This window comes from Lepidochelys kempii, chromosome 12, assembly GCF_965140265.1.
Source record: "Lepidochelys kempii isolate rLepKem1 chromosome 12, rLepKem1.hap2, whole genome shotgun sequence".
Taxonomy (NCBI): domain Eukaryota; kingdom Metazoa; phylum Chordata; order Testudines; family Cheloniidae; genus Lepidochelys; species Lepidochelys kempii.
In genome coordinates, this window is record NC_133267.1 from 38,047,105 (window position 1) to 38,061,763 (window position 14,659).

The window sequence follows — 14,659 nt, forward strand, 5'->3', positions numbered from 1 at the left end:
TTTATGATTTATACGTTGTCACAGGAGCTCCCGCCCGATAATGCCAATAAGTGCATAGCACTATATACCACGGAGGAAACCGCTTCTTTGAGGCCAGCCTGCGATCAGCTAGGGTTTGCTTTTAACAAGACCTGAGCATCTGCATCTCCTGCTGAAGGCAACTGGCACTATTTTGAAAATTCAGCTCCCAAGAGTCCAGACTCAAAAGGGTTGATGCACTGTAGAATTTGTATCCTAGCATAATCCCAGAAGCAGAACTGGCTAAAAAAGGGAAGTCACTATGAATGCTTCTGAGGGTATGTCTATACTACCTGCCGGATTGGTGGGTAGCGATCGATCCAGCGGGGGGTCAATTTATCGTGTCTAGTCTACACGCGATAAATTGACCGCCGAGTGCTCTCCCGTCAACTCCGGTACTCCACCAGGGCAAGAGGCATAGGCGGAGTCGACGGGAGAGCGTCAGCCGTTGACTTACCACTGTGAAGACACCATGGTAAGTAAATCTAAGTACGTTGACTTCAGTTACGTTACTGAAGTTGCGTAACTTAGATCGATTCCGCCCCGCTCCCCACAGTGTAGACCAGGCCTGATAATTGATTTTCAAAATTAGCAAATTTCCCCCCCATTGTTAAAACACATTACACTGGGAAAATCCATCTTAGATCTTATTGCGTAGCATCCCCATGCTGCCGCCATTACAGACAAAAAGGGTTGGACTCCAAAAGGACAAGAAAAAGCCAAGTTGTCTTCTTTTTATATTTACATATATATATATTTGTAATGTTGCTAAATTTATCACTCAGACCAAGGTAGCAATTTCTGAGGCCTGAAATAGAGAATCTGGTTCTGTTTTCCTCGAAACATGGCTGCGTTCTGAAAGCCATGACACTCAGTTTGCTCCCTGTATCTGCTCACCTTCACTGCACGTTAACATATGCACAGCAGACCTGCAAGCTCACCCGCAGAATGTGCAGCGTGACCTCAGTTAAGAAAACACTCCGCCTAATCACCTCCAGATCTGCCGCCGTCTTTGATCAGCTTAAATATCAATCTATCTTATGGTATAAATATGTAAAACATCCTTTTGTTTCCACACTGGATGGAAATAAATCATTGCTTAAGTTTATGCAACAGCGAGGGAGTGTGGGGAGGGGTAGCGACGGGCTCATAACTCATGAGAGGTGCAGACTTGAAGGTCATTACTTCATGAATGTTGATGTTTCCTTTTCCACCAAGTCCCCGTTCTGCATTATTTAAATATACCAGATCACCCACCCTAACCGCAGCAATTGTGAACCGTGCTGTCAAATGACATTCATGTGCTCTCCGACTTAACGTTTCGGATGAGCCTGTTTTCAATATTGCCGTGATGCATGGGATTGGCTTGGTTCGTGTGTATGTCACTGCTGCCCCCTGGTGGGAGGAGTATGTCAAGACCTGGTCATGTTTGTTACAAGTTCTCTCTTCACCCAGGGAGGTGGGGCTGCTCCTCTCGATTCCTCTTTTGTTTTTGAAGCTGGTTATGGCACTGGACTTGCCAATGACTGGCTGTGTGACCTTGGCCCAACCACCTCACCCTTTTTTCTCCTTCCCCTTCCCACCCTTGCTCTGTATTATCTGTTTAGATTCTCAGCTCTCCATAGCAGGGACTGTCTCTTGGTACGTACTTGTGCAGCGCCTTGCACAATGGGACCTCGATCTCAGTTGAGGCCTTTACAATGTACGGTGTAATACAAATAACCTGTGCAACAGGCTGCTCACCAAGATGTATGTATATGTACCAAGCATAGTTACATTATAGTCTAGCTTTTGCTTTGGATTCATTTTAATTGTGTGACTGTTGCTAGAGTTTTCCCTACACTTCTATCCCAGGCCCTAAGAAACCCATTCTTATGTCCTGGTTGGAGCCCACTGAATTCCTCTATTAATATTACTCAGCAGAAATTCCAGTGTACCTTCAAGTCGGGTTCAAGCACGTGACAACAGGATGACTCTGCAGAGTAGGCTTAAATCCCCAGAGTCTGCCAAACGTTATGCTGATCTTCGGTTGAAGCACAGAGTTAAGCCCCTCAGCATGCAACAATTCCCGTGTGGTATTAAATCAGCTTATACTAATATCTGGCAGGAAAATGGAGTACAACACAGTCAGCTGTTTGGTGTACTACAAATAAAGCCCTTGTATCAGGACATTGTATCAGGCTCAATGTCCCCACTTTGTTTCTGTCTGTACATAATAATCAGTGACTGTGTGACTAATTAGTCTGTGTCAGCTGACCTCTTCCTTGGATCAGACCCAATACTGATCCAGCAGTGCTGCTGGCTGTTTGATTGGAAATAGCAATTTGTGCTTATTCGTGCCTCTGTTTGTACGTCTTTCATTTTGCAGCCTGTTCCCTTCTAGGAATAAATACACCCTATATTTACCATATCAGAGAATTGAAATCAGTGCCAGGAAGCTCTGTAAAAATATAAATCAACATGATAACTGATGATTAGGGAATCTATTTTAATGCTGATCCATAAACCAGGAAAATAAACAGAAAATCTCTTTCCTGTGTGGGGGAAAACTGAAATCCCTAACCAGGTCACCTAATATTCCATAATATTTTTTCACACGAGAAGGGGCTTCAGGTCTAGTGTTCTGCCTTAATTCTTACTTGTGTCATATATTTTACCTGCGTAAATTCCCCATGCTGTCGCTGGGTGTTCTAAAATCCTTCACTTCCTATCTTAACCTTTAATGAGGCATGCTTGATGTTTTCGACTGGCTGATACAGCCACACACACCCCGCCCCCCGCAAGGGGGCTGCATTCTGGGCAGAGTGATTCCCATATGTAAACTTTGTGAAAAAAGCAACATCAGTAAATAATATTAAACCATATTTCACTGGTGTTATTGTTGCTCTCAGATGTCCTATAAAGAGAGCACAGAGAGCAATACGGAGATAAGATACTGTGCATAGAAGAGTGCAACATGATTAATGAACCTCTTGTCCCAATGAGTGTGATAGGATATCTTGTGCTACTGTCCTGCATCAACAGTATTTATATATCACATTTTTCTTATTATTTTTCTTATTCAAAAGGTATTTGGCTGTCTCTCATGGTTCAAGGACAGATGTGAAGCCTGGTGAGCTGAACACCAAAATCTGACATTTTTCCTGACTGAATTTTATTCTTTGACCACAAAGACCTTTTTCCCCTTCTTGTTTGTTTGTTCCATTTTCTTACCTTTGCCCTGAGCTTGTCTAGGCTTCCAGCGGTGTCCATGACAATTAAAAGCCCAGTTTATCAGCATCTGCTAATATGGCAGCACCAGCAGCTGGCTGCAAAGGGGCTTAGGCCTTTCTGGTTCCAACCGTAAAATGTACCGTAGGGAAAATCTGGTGACACTGGCATTCGGTTCCTTCCCTTGCAAAAAGTCCAAAATGAAATGAAATCCGGTGCAATGGTGCCATTTGACCTCTCCTATTTTCTGGGCATTGAGTTTTATTTGAATGTGTACCTTTTTCTTTCCACTGTTTCCTTGGCTGCTTAGCAGCAAGCTGACAGGTATTTGCCTTTCGTACAAATCCGTCCCACCTCAGGTACAAGCTGCTGCCTTTGAACTGAGCTCGAGAGCCATAAGTAACGGTGTGTTCGTTTCACATCTGTTCCCGACTTCTGTTCTTCTCCACTTGTGATTGGAGTGTGGAGCTGACCGTGCATAGGTCGTGCTTTGTGCTAGCTCCCCCTCTTCCAGGGCGAGGAGGAATTCACCCTTTTTTGGACAGGCTTTTTGTTGATGCTGGTTAATTCTTTTATGGCTGATCCTGTGACACATCGTGCAGCTGCTGGTGCTTTTACATTGTAGAACTAGCACGGAGCCCGGGATAAGAAAGGAGCCTGCCCTGACTTTAATTCCTCTTGCTAGGTCCATGTGCCCTCCAGCCAAAGTGTACAAGAAATGGCTTGTACCAGGCTATATGCAATGATGAGCTGCCAAGATCTTAACAACGGGTTCCCTCCTCACCCCATGACGGGGTCGTTGCCCACCCCCCGGGACTCTGCCCCATCCAACCCCCCTGCGTTCCTTGACGACCCCCCAGGACCCCTGCCCCATGCACCTCCCTCCCCTGTCCCCTGACTGCCCCCAGAACCGGGCAAGAGGGTCTCGTGGGCCACCGTAGTGGGTGCCCACCCCACCCCTAAGAGCCAGAGGGACCTGCTGGGGGGCGAGGTGGGGAGTCCCGGTGGTGCTTACCTGGGACCGCTCCCAGGAAGCAGCCGGCAGGTCCCTCTGGCTCCTAGGGGCGGGGGAAAGTAGCTGGGGGGGGACCAGGGGGAGCGGCTGCTCCCTCCACTGATCACATCAAAAGTGGCACCTTAGGCGCCGACTCCCTGGGTGCTCCGGGGCTGGAGCACCCATGGGGAAAATTTGGTGGGTGCAGAGCATCCACCAGCAGCTCCCCGCCCCGCGCCCGGTCCTAGCTCACCTCCGCTCCACCTCCTCCCCTGAACCCACCACCCTGCTCTGCTTCTCCACGCCCCCCCCCCCCCCCCCCCGGCCAGCTTCCAGCAAATCAGCTGTTTGGCGGGAAGCCAGGGAGGGCTGAGAAGCAAGCCGCGGCTTCCCACTCAGGCTGAGGGTGGCAGAGGTGAGCTGGGGCGGGGAGCAGTTCCCCTGCACGCGCACCCCCCAACCCCACCCCCCGGGTTACCTGTTGCAGCGTGGGTGGCCCTCCTCACACCCGCCCCCCCCCGCCCAACCTCACCTCCGCTCTGCCTCCCTGGGCCTGAGTGGGAAGCCGCGGCCTGCTTCTCAGCCTGCCCCGGCTTCCTGCACGAACAGCTGATTCGCGGGAAGCCTGGGGGGGCGGAGAAGCAGAGCGGGGCGGCGTGTTCACGGGAGGAGTCGGAGGTGGAGCTGAAGTGAGGTGAGCTGGGGCCGGGGGTGGGGTGGGGAGCTGCCGGTGGGTGCTCTGCACCCATCAAATTTTCCCCTTGGGTGCTTGGCTGGAGCACCCATGGAGTCAGCACCTAAGGCACCACTTTTGGCTGGTTAAATTTAGAAGCCCTTTTAGAACCAGTTGTCCCTCGCGGAACAACTGGTTCTAAAAGGGCTTCTAAATTTAACAACCAGTTCTATTGGGGGGAGGGATAGCTCAGTGGTTTGAGCATTGGCCTGCTAAACCCAGGGTTGTGAGTTCAATCCTTGAGGGGGCCATTTAGGAAACTGGGGCAAAAATTGGGGATTGGTCCTGCTTTGAGCAGGGGTTGGACTAGATGACCTCCTGAGGTCTCTTCCAACCCTGATATTCTATGAACTGGCTCCAGCTCACCACTGGCTGTATGCCACCCATTATGGACCCAGCGTGGATAAACCTGAGAAGGTTCACAAGCTTGGGCTGAACCTTTTAAGATGTCTTTCCTCCTTCCTTGCAGAGGAGTCAGTGGGAATTTGCGTGCTCAGGCCCAGAGATCGGTTCCTCCAGCCCATGAGTGTCTGTTTTATGGATGAAATTAATCCCAGGGCAGAGGACCTGCATCAGGTTCTTTGCACCAGCTACACCTCATTTAGAGTGAAATTCACCCGTGCAAAGGAACGACACCACTAGGCCCCACTTAAATCCTCAAAATTGGGCTTAAAAGGAACTTAGCTGATGTGTAGACTGGCTGTTGGCCCCGTACAGAGGGGTGAACTTCAGCCTTCGCATTTAGTGTCGCGCTTACATGTTGCATTGCATTATTTTTCTTGTATGAGCCCTGGGCTGAATTTCACCTTTGACCTTGCACAGGTAAGTCCCTAAATCAGCCCCACATTTCAACAATCAAGCCAAGCCCTTTTCCACCAGCAGATTTTACACCGTGGCATGAAACAATGGAGCCAGTTACTTGAGTTACCCAATCAGCTTGCTGATGTAGGAAACACAACCCAGACTGCCATTACTTGTTCCGCCCTGGGGCGAGAGTCATGGTGGTTGTTTTTTCTTGTTGCTTTTTTTTACATGGAAAAGACAAAATTCTTCCAATATTGTTCTTATCTGTTGGGCAGTTGCAGTGGTTCTGTCGTCACCGCCAGCTCACAAATCTGTGAGCCTTTTCCCTTGCAATCGAGATGTTTGAATACCAGAGATAAATATGTTACCATGTATTTCCTGTGTTGGAAACATTCTACCCAGCTGAGCTGGGCTGAAGAGCCTATTGTTTCATTTAAAGATATCCAGCGATTTGCTAATAGACACATGAACCTCGATAGTGGACTGCAAATGCTATTTGTTTGAGGTTTCCCAGAATTCAGTTTGGAAGGCGTCAGTCTCCAAGCATTTTAACTACTAGCTTAGGGGCCGCAATGGGAACAAGGATGAAGCATTTCATGGCAAAACTTGTTGGCGGGCTGAATCTGATCCTGCAGTGGTTTTACACTAGTTTACACTTCCTTTGACTTCAGGGGCGCTACTTCTCATGTATACCAGCGTACATGAGGTCAGAATTGGTCTGTTAAAGGATCAGAATAATGATGATTTAACTGGGAATTGGTCCTGCTTCGAGCAGGGGGTTGGACTAGATGACCTTCTGGGGTCCCTTCCAACCCTGATATTCTATGATTCTATGATAATAGCTTTTTAGAAAGTTGGTTACTCAGGTAGCAAAAGTGCTTGACTGTGTCCAAAGTCTGTCTCTTGATGGTGACTTGTGGCAGGTCATGTGCCAGGCCTGTATCAGGCTGATGGAGCACTTCAGTTTTCTCAGTATTGAGTGAGAGTTTGAGGCTTCAATAAGCTTGTGCAAAAATGTCCAGTGTGGACTGAAGGTCATTCTCCCGTGTGCATGAGGATGGCACAGTCATCAGCATGCTGAAGATCAGTAATGGATGCCCTGAGGACTCTAGACTTCTAGCGGAGGCATCGAAGATTAAAAAGCACCCCCATCCATTCTGTACTGAATGTCAGCTTCCCTGGGGAGGCAATCTTTAGTGAGGACCAAAATGACCACTAAATAGATGGAGAACAGGGATGGGGAAAAAATCGACAGTGAGATCCAGCATGGCATCCAATGCTCAAGTGCTTCCTTCGGGAAATTGCTCTGATGTGTTTGCACAGACCGTGACCTACAGCAGGACACCAAGATCCAGATCTACAAGACAGTTTTTGTTCCTACACTCCTCTATGGATGCGAAACCTGGGTGACCTATTGACAGCACTTCAAGAGTCTGGAGAGCTACCACCAGCGATGCCTCCGGAAGATCGCTCACACCAAGTCAGAACATCGCTGCACTAACATCAGCGTCCTCACTGAAGCCAATGTCACCAGCATTGAAGCAATGATCCTCCTGCACCAAAAGCGCTGGGCTGGACATCACGTGCAGATGCCAGACTCTCGCCTCCTAAAACAAGCCCTCTACTCTCAGCTCACCTATGGTCAGAGATCCCATGGTTGTCAGAGGAAATGCTACAAAGATAAACAGAAAGCGTATCTCAAGAAAACTGATGTGGACATCACAAGTTGGGAGGAGCAAGCCTCCAACTGACCCCAATGGTGCCACATCCTCCATCAGGCAGTGTCCCGCTTCAAGGAGAAGCACCTTGCCCTTGAAGCTGAAAAGAGAGAAAGAAAAGGAAGGAAAAAGAAAGAACTTTCTCCCAGCTGGCCCACCAGGAAATGTCTGTACCGACTGCAGTTGGATCTGTGGTTCTAGTATTGGACTCCTCAGTCATCTCAGGACCCATATGTAAATCCATGGTAGAGATCATCCTTGAATCAAGGGATCACCGATGATGATGATGAATAGCTTTTTAACAATGTCTGCTGCCTTGAAAAAGGAAGTTAATGCCTAAAAATGAAACTAAACTGAAAAAAAAAGTAGATGTTAGTTTGGGTGACATTGCTAAGCACAGTGGCCTCATTTTCTCCTATCAGGGAAAAACAAGATGAAAGACTGTGAAGCCTGTCTCGTCCAAGCAGCAATTTGAAGTGCAAATCAGAGGAAAGAATCTGCTAGCTCTCTGAGATCCAGAGCACAAGGAGACACCAGAGAACCCAACGCCCATTGACTTCAATAGGAGTTTGCCTCATAAATATCTTTTCAGGATCTCAACCCAGGTTCTTTTTCTCTTTATGGATGGAGACTTCATGCATCTCTTCTAAATCTGAGGACATTGAAGAGGGCTGTAATTAACAGAGGATTCAATTTACCCCTATGCAGAGGCCAGCACAAGACCTGTTCACCACGTAAGCCCTATTTTAATGACTTAAATGGGACTGCATTGGAGTGTAGGCCCTGAATCTGCACAGGGGTGGATTTCACTTGGAAGAAACTATAGGAAGCCCTCTGCCAGTTGCTCCAGAAGGTAATGCTGGAACCATCATTCTGACCCTTGCTAATTTTGGGGAGGTGTTCCAAATACATATCCCTGCAGATTGACCTTTCCAGAAGAGAAACTCACCAGTTCAGATCCTTCTCCTTTGTATTATATTTCAAAATTTCCTTTCACCACTCAAAAATTACACCCAGATGGCGGGTGAGTGGTGCATTAGCTGCCTCTCTGTTTTCCAAGGAGGCGTATCAGTACCGTTCTCCATACGGATACGTTGATCGTCTCCAGGGACCTACTCTTCCTCTCATTGATAATCTCAGATGCACTCTGCCTGGGGATTGCAAAAGTGATTCCCCCCCCCCCCGCCCCTGCAGCTATCTATTATATCTATCTCACTTGTAAGGCACTTGTTGTTTGCATTTTGCAGCCTCGTGCCTTCAGCAGATGTGCTGTTATCACCCACCTTCAAGTGGTGGAGGTTGAATGGCAAATCCTTTTTTTTTTTTTTTTTAATGCTGCTAATTAGAACTCTTGCTTTACGGGTTTTATTGCTCACATGCAAACCTAGACAGGAAAACTATTCTTAGCAAACACCTGCCCAGCTGGCTGGGTTCTCTATGGCATTGGCTGGCCCTGGTGAAGCCTGAGAGCATTACAGCTGCCTCTGCTCCCTTCATTTCTGGTCTACATTCCTCTCTCTGCCACATGGCGTTTCACACGTCCTGTCACTGGCTGCTGCTGTATCTTAACCTATTTGTTACACATTGGAACATAACCAAATTGCTTAGTGCAAAGAGCCCTTCATCCTTGTATCATGGGCAATGGAAGGGGAGTCTGGGCTTGTGCTGCAGTGTTGCATGGGGAAGGGGCATTTTACATGGTCTATGGATGGTAGGTGCTGGCCAAAAATAAGAGAAACTGAAACCTGGGATGGGATCTTTCCCCTTATTGTAGCTGGGCTGGACTGTTGCCATCAATCCTTGCCTTCTCTTCACCTGTCCTAATGATACCATCTCTCCTCTGCATTTTAGGTAACTCTACAGTGGAATATATATATATATATATATATATATATATATATATATAAACTGCTTTCACAACTGACCTAAGGGCTGCGTGATTTTGTGATCAGAGCGAGGGTCAGCGAGTCAAGAATATTGGATTTTGTCTCCTGTCCAGCGACTGATTTGCTGTGTGACCTTGGGCAAGTCTCCTAATCTCTCTGCCTCAGTTTTCCCAAGCTGTAAAACCTGGTTAATATTTGCCTCAATCACAAAGGTGCTGTCAGGGTTCATTAATGTTTGTGCAGCCCTTGGAGATCCTATTATTAGCTGCCTTCCTCCATTTACTATGCTTTGGCTACCTTTGCTCTGCCCTGATCTATTACCCATCATCATCCTCCTGCAATTCCCTCACTACTAGGGAAGTGGCTGGCTGATTTCTGTACAAACTTCTGATCTGCCCATTACAACCCTTGTGCATGCTTAAGGATTGGAGTGCATATGCTCCTCTATCAGAGGATCTAATCATGTGCAGAGGATAGCACGTATCAGGAGTGGACAAAAGATTCAGTTCCACTGGGATAAACACCCTGAAGTTGGAATTCTTACCCAAACCTCTTAGGCCTGCAAAATTTGGGTGGAGGAGGCAGCAAGGTCGAGCATGTAATGTGCAGGACTGGACGTCAGGACCTAAATGTCTCAATGAAACGTGTAACAATTTCCTTTTTAAGAGAGAGATGCTTTAAAATCGTGCCTTAAAATAAATGCAACACGAAAGATTCCCACTCCAGAGGAGAGAGACATGGGCAGCTCTGTCTGCTTCTTGGAATGAGACCAGACTAAATGTGAGGCACTAATTGTCTCGCAGCACTCAAAAGATCACTACATTAGAAAGCTCGTGTAAAAATGAAATACTGACCTGTGCTGGAATAGAGTGACAGGTTCTTGCATTCTCCATGCAGGCAGAAGGAAAGGAGAATTGGATTCCTGCGTGCATAGGGAGTTCAATATTTGTTGCTAAAGGTGAGGTTTCCAAAAGCCTCTGAGAGTTAGGAGCACAATTTCCATTGACTTTCAGTGACACTTGTGCTCCTAATTCTCTTAGGTGCTTTTGAAACAAATCTCCTCCTAAAGGCTTTGACCCAACTGGATAGAAAATTTCAATTAATGGCTGTACAGAGCACACCTATCTCTGGTATGTAAATACTGTGCAAGGTTTAACAGCATGATAACAGCTGCCCCAGCAAGGCCTGTTGGTCTATTTCTCCATATTCTTGTAGTTTTCAGTCCAGGCTGTTGGGTCTGAGTGTGTTATTAGTTCTCTGCCCTGCTCTTGATTCATTCATGAGCTGTTGTTATTGAACACACTCTTGGGGGTTTTTCTGTTCGGTCTCTTTGGGGAGTGCTATGTTGAAGAGGTATTGATTGCACATTAAAATTCAGGCATGACACATTCATGGGAACTGATTTTATTCCATTTATATTGTAGCTGTTTTGATTAAATTTGGACATAAATACTGGTGATTTGCCCCTTTCTTTTTATAAGAAAATATTCAGGTTTCCGTCGTAGATAGAAAGCCTGCAAAAATTCATTTCAGATCAGGAGAGGCTTGGTCTGGACAACTAGACAGGTGCAAAACAAAACTTCAGAGATGCAACCGGAGGAAATGTCTGTCTGTGTGTGTGTCGGTGAAGGCATTATAGAAACATGGATATTTTTAAAAAAAATGTTTTGAAAATTTACTATTGGGCAGAGATTTGTGCTGAGAATTACTTTTTATTATAGCTGATTTATTACCCCGTGAAAATGGGCTTTACTCCTGGAAAAATGTATACTGCGAATACCAGAATAGCGCAATCCAGTTTCCATAGGGCCCTCCAGCATTCATGTAGAGCGTTTTCACAAGGGGTGTCACAGCTGGTTTCCACTGGACCACTTTTTGCTGGGGAAGTAGGAATCTTGGCAGTCGTGATTTTTGTTGCTTCTCCAAAGGCAGACTTGACACCGTTAATGTGCCATGAAAGGTTTCTCCATAGGAATTGCACGTCCTAAATTGAGCTGTGCATATAGGATTGAAGAAGAGCTGTCATCTGCATTTTAAAACGTTTTTCGGTGTGAGGTTCTAGGCTCTGCATCCTGTATTCCCTGCACATGCCCAAATCATTGATGTAGACATTCACAGTCCGAGGAACACAGTGTAACAAAGGCAATAACAAAATAAGCCTGTTTATAACTTTATTGCAGTAAAGATTTAAGATGACTCCTTGCAGATGTGTTAAATGTAAGGGCAATAACTGACACTCAGTGTCTTGAATGCATTAGAAAAGCAACCTGTTCGGTGCCCTCTGATTGGCTCACCAGTTTGGTTAAGAAGTTCATTTCAAATGTAGTAGGTAAGGTTATAAAGGTTGCCTCTTTTTTAGCAAGACAGTATAATCTCCTTGATGAAGATAATATGACTCCAGTGGGACGCTGGTTCTGATATGAGTCCCTGCTTGTATTAATTACTTTTAGGGGTGCCACTCACATGAAGGAATTGATTGTATTTGGGGCAGGGTTAAGATAGACCAAGGTAGCATGGGAAGGACAAAATTATAAAGTGTGTCTAAACTCCCCACCCCTATCTACGCTATGTCTACACTACGTCAACATCTACACTTGGTTACAATACTGATGATCACAGCTTGGATGGACCAGAGAATCTAGGCTGTTATTTTTCTACGTAATGGATCCTGAGAAGCCCAGGACGCATGGGAGAAACTGTTCTTTCTCTCTTCTGGAGTTTGTCAGAAAAGGAACAGGATTCAGCTGAGGCGGAAATGTTCTTAACAGCTGCTGATCGTAAAGGATTTTACAACTGATAAGAGATTAAACTGCTTGTTGCCCAGAAAGTGGAGCGAGGTGGGGAAAGGCACCTCTGTGCATCTGCAGTTGACGTGCAGTGTGGATACGTGAAGAAACCATACTAAGCAGTTTTGTAGCAGAGGGCTGCGTTCCAGCTGCAGAACGAGGCCAGTTCATTTTACGAGTCATAAGTATGGCCTTCCTTGGGAGAGGGTGAACTGTGTCAGTCTTTTTATTGATGAAAAATGGGAGCTGTCTGGCAGGTCCTATGGTGTTACACTATTGCATATAGGTGTGTGCACAAGATATACTTCGCTCTTTTCTAGAGTGGTTGGAAAATTTTGACTTAGTAAAAAATCAAAAAGTAAAATATTTCAATTCAGTAATGCAACTACTGTATGTTATAGGACTTATTGTTTGGATGCTTCCTGCTCCCGTTCTGTTCTGTGGCTGGGCTACCTCTCTCATAATGCACCATGGTCTCCCATATTGGTGAAGGGAAGCTGTGCAGCTTGGGAGAACCTGTTAATGGTGCATCATGGGAGATCTAGTTAGGCTGGGGAGCCCATAGAAAAGAATGGGGACAACTGACCTATAGCTCTCATGAGCCACTGTGGCGGCATAGAAAATAAAACTATTTTGGTTTTTTGCCTGAAAATTGAAAATTTTGGGATTTCAAGCATTTACTTTTTTTTAACAAAAACCTGACATGTTCCACAGAAAGTGGATGCTTTTCAAGAAGAATTTCACTCTACTAAAACCCCAGTTTTTCATCAAAAAAACAATTTCGGCAGAAACTTTCGCCCAGCCCTACTTTTTGATTCCTTTGTAGGTGTCGCTGTGGGCAGGATGGATGGAGGAAATGGGTTTTACATTTCCTTTCAGCATTGCTGAGATCTGCATGCATCCTGATCTCTTCTAGACACGAGTTTCAAATTTCTGGGCCAGTTGCTGAGAAAACCCCATCTCGTGCACACATGAGCCTCATTCTTGAATGCAGTCCATGTGGAATACAGATATCTTGGGAGGTCATAATTGAGGACAGCAGAGTGGCCTGTAGCTTACTAGGGCCAGTCTCATAAAAGTCTTCGAAGGTGAGGACTTTGAATTTGACTAGATATTTAGTGGGAGGGAGGCCGTGCAGAGAGTGGAGCGCTGGGGTGTTGTGTTGGGCAGATGGGTTGCTGGTCTAAACCACCAGTAGCTCTTTTTAAAAGGTCAGTGGTTTCAAACCTACATGTGACCTGGTGTGTCTTTTACTGTTTTAAAAAATAAAGGAAAGCTGCTGATGCTTCATGGAGAATTTGAAAGACGTTTTCTTTTGAGTTGATTCAGCTGTAGACACTTCCATGGAAAGCACAACTTTCTTTATTATGGGTCCTATCTTGGCTTCAGTAGGCACTTGGTCCAAGGGAAGACTACAGGGTTGGAAGCTTATCATAGGAGCTTATCAGGTCATTATGTCCCATGATGTGGATGCCTTGTATCAGAGGTGTTTGCTCGGGAAATGGATATACAGTAACATCACACACCAGAGAATCACATCTTCAGGTGAGAGATAAACTCGATGAGCAGATGGTCATGTAAGAACTAAAGAAGTTGCCTACATACCTGGTAACCTTAGCAATAGAGAACAAGGGAAGAGAAACTCAGAAGGTGAAAGGTACAGTATATCAGCAGGAGTGGTCCTCAACTACAGACTAAGGGCCTGATCCAAGTCTTTCCATTGACTTCAATGAGAGTTGGATTGGACTCTGTGCTGTTTGGTCATGTCAGGGGTCCGGAACAGCGGTAGGCTGGAGACTAGATCTGACAGCCGTCTTAGTTCATAAATTTTTGCAAGACTTTTGCCAGAAGCTGGGAATGAGTGACGGGATGGATCATTTGAGGATGATCTGTTCTTTTCATTCCCTCTGGGGCACCTGGCATTGGCCACTGTCAGAAGAAAGGACACTGGGCTAGATGGACCTTTGGTCTGACCCAGTATGGCTGTTCTTAAATGGCACCTCCCTTTTCTACCAGCTTGAATGATGGAAATATCGAGGGCTCAGCTCTTCTCTTGAGATTTCTGGCTGAATTTGATAAAGTCTAGCCCTTTTTTATGGTTTTGGCTCTGTCCTAGAACCAAAACTGTTGACAGGTTCAGGCCCAGAGACTTGACATTCAGATCTGAGGTCCTGACTCTACTGTGTTCAAAACAGAATGTCTTTCACAAGGCTCCCGTTGTCCCTTTAATGTGCAGAGCAGCAGCAACATAATGTATTTCTTCATAAATGTGCTGTTGGGCTTATCCTTGAGGTTTCATGCACTATACATGACATCTACACTCTTGTACTAGGCCTTGCTTGTTTCATATGGTGCCTTGGGATGTCAGGCATGCAACCCACAGTAAAAATGTTATTGTATTGTATAGAGCAGTCTTTGATTCAACTCTGCTTTGTCCTGTGTGTACAGGGACTCCTCCGATAGAAACTTAACTTTGAATTTGGAGAAACTCTAGCATCTGGGGGAGGGAA

At 45.9% G+C, this 14,659-nt stretch overlaps 1 protein-coding gene across 1 annotated transcript in view; it reads left to right on the forward strand.

Annotated features, from left to right (window-relative positions):
• The window catches only part of ZNF469 (zinc finger protein 469), a 408,895-nt gene that overhangs the window by 44,301 nt on the left and 349,935 nt on the right, over window positions 1–14,659 (forward strand). The gene's annotated exons all lie outside the window — the stretch shown is intronic.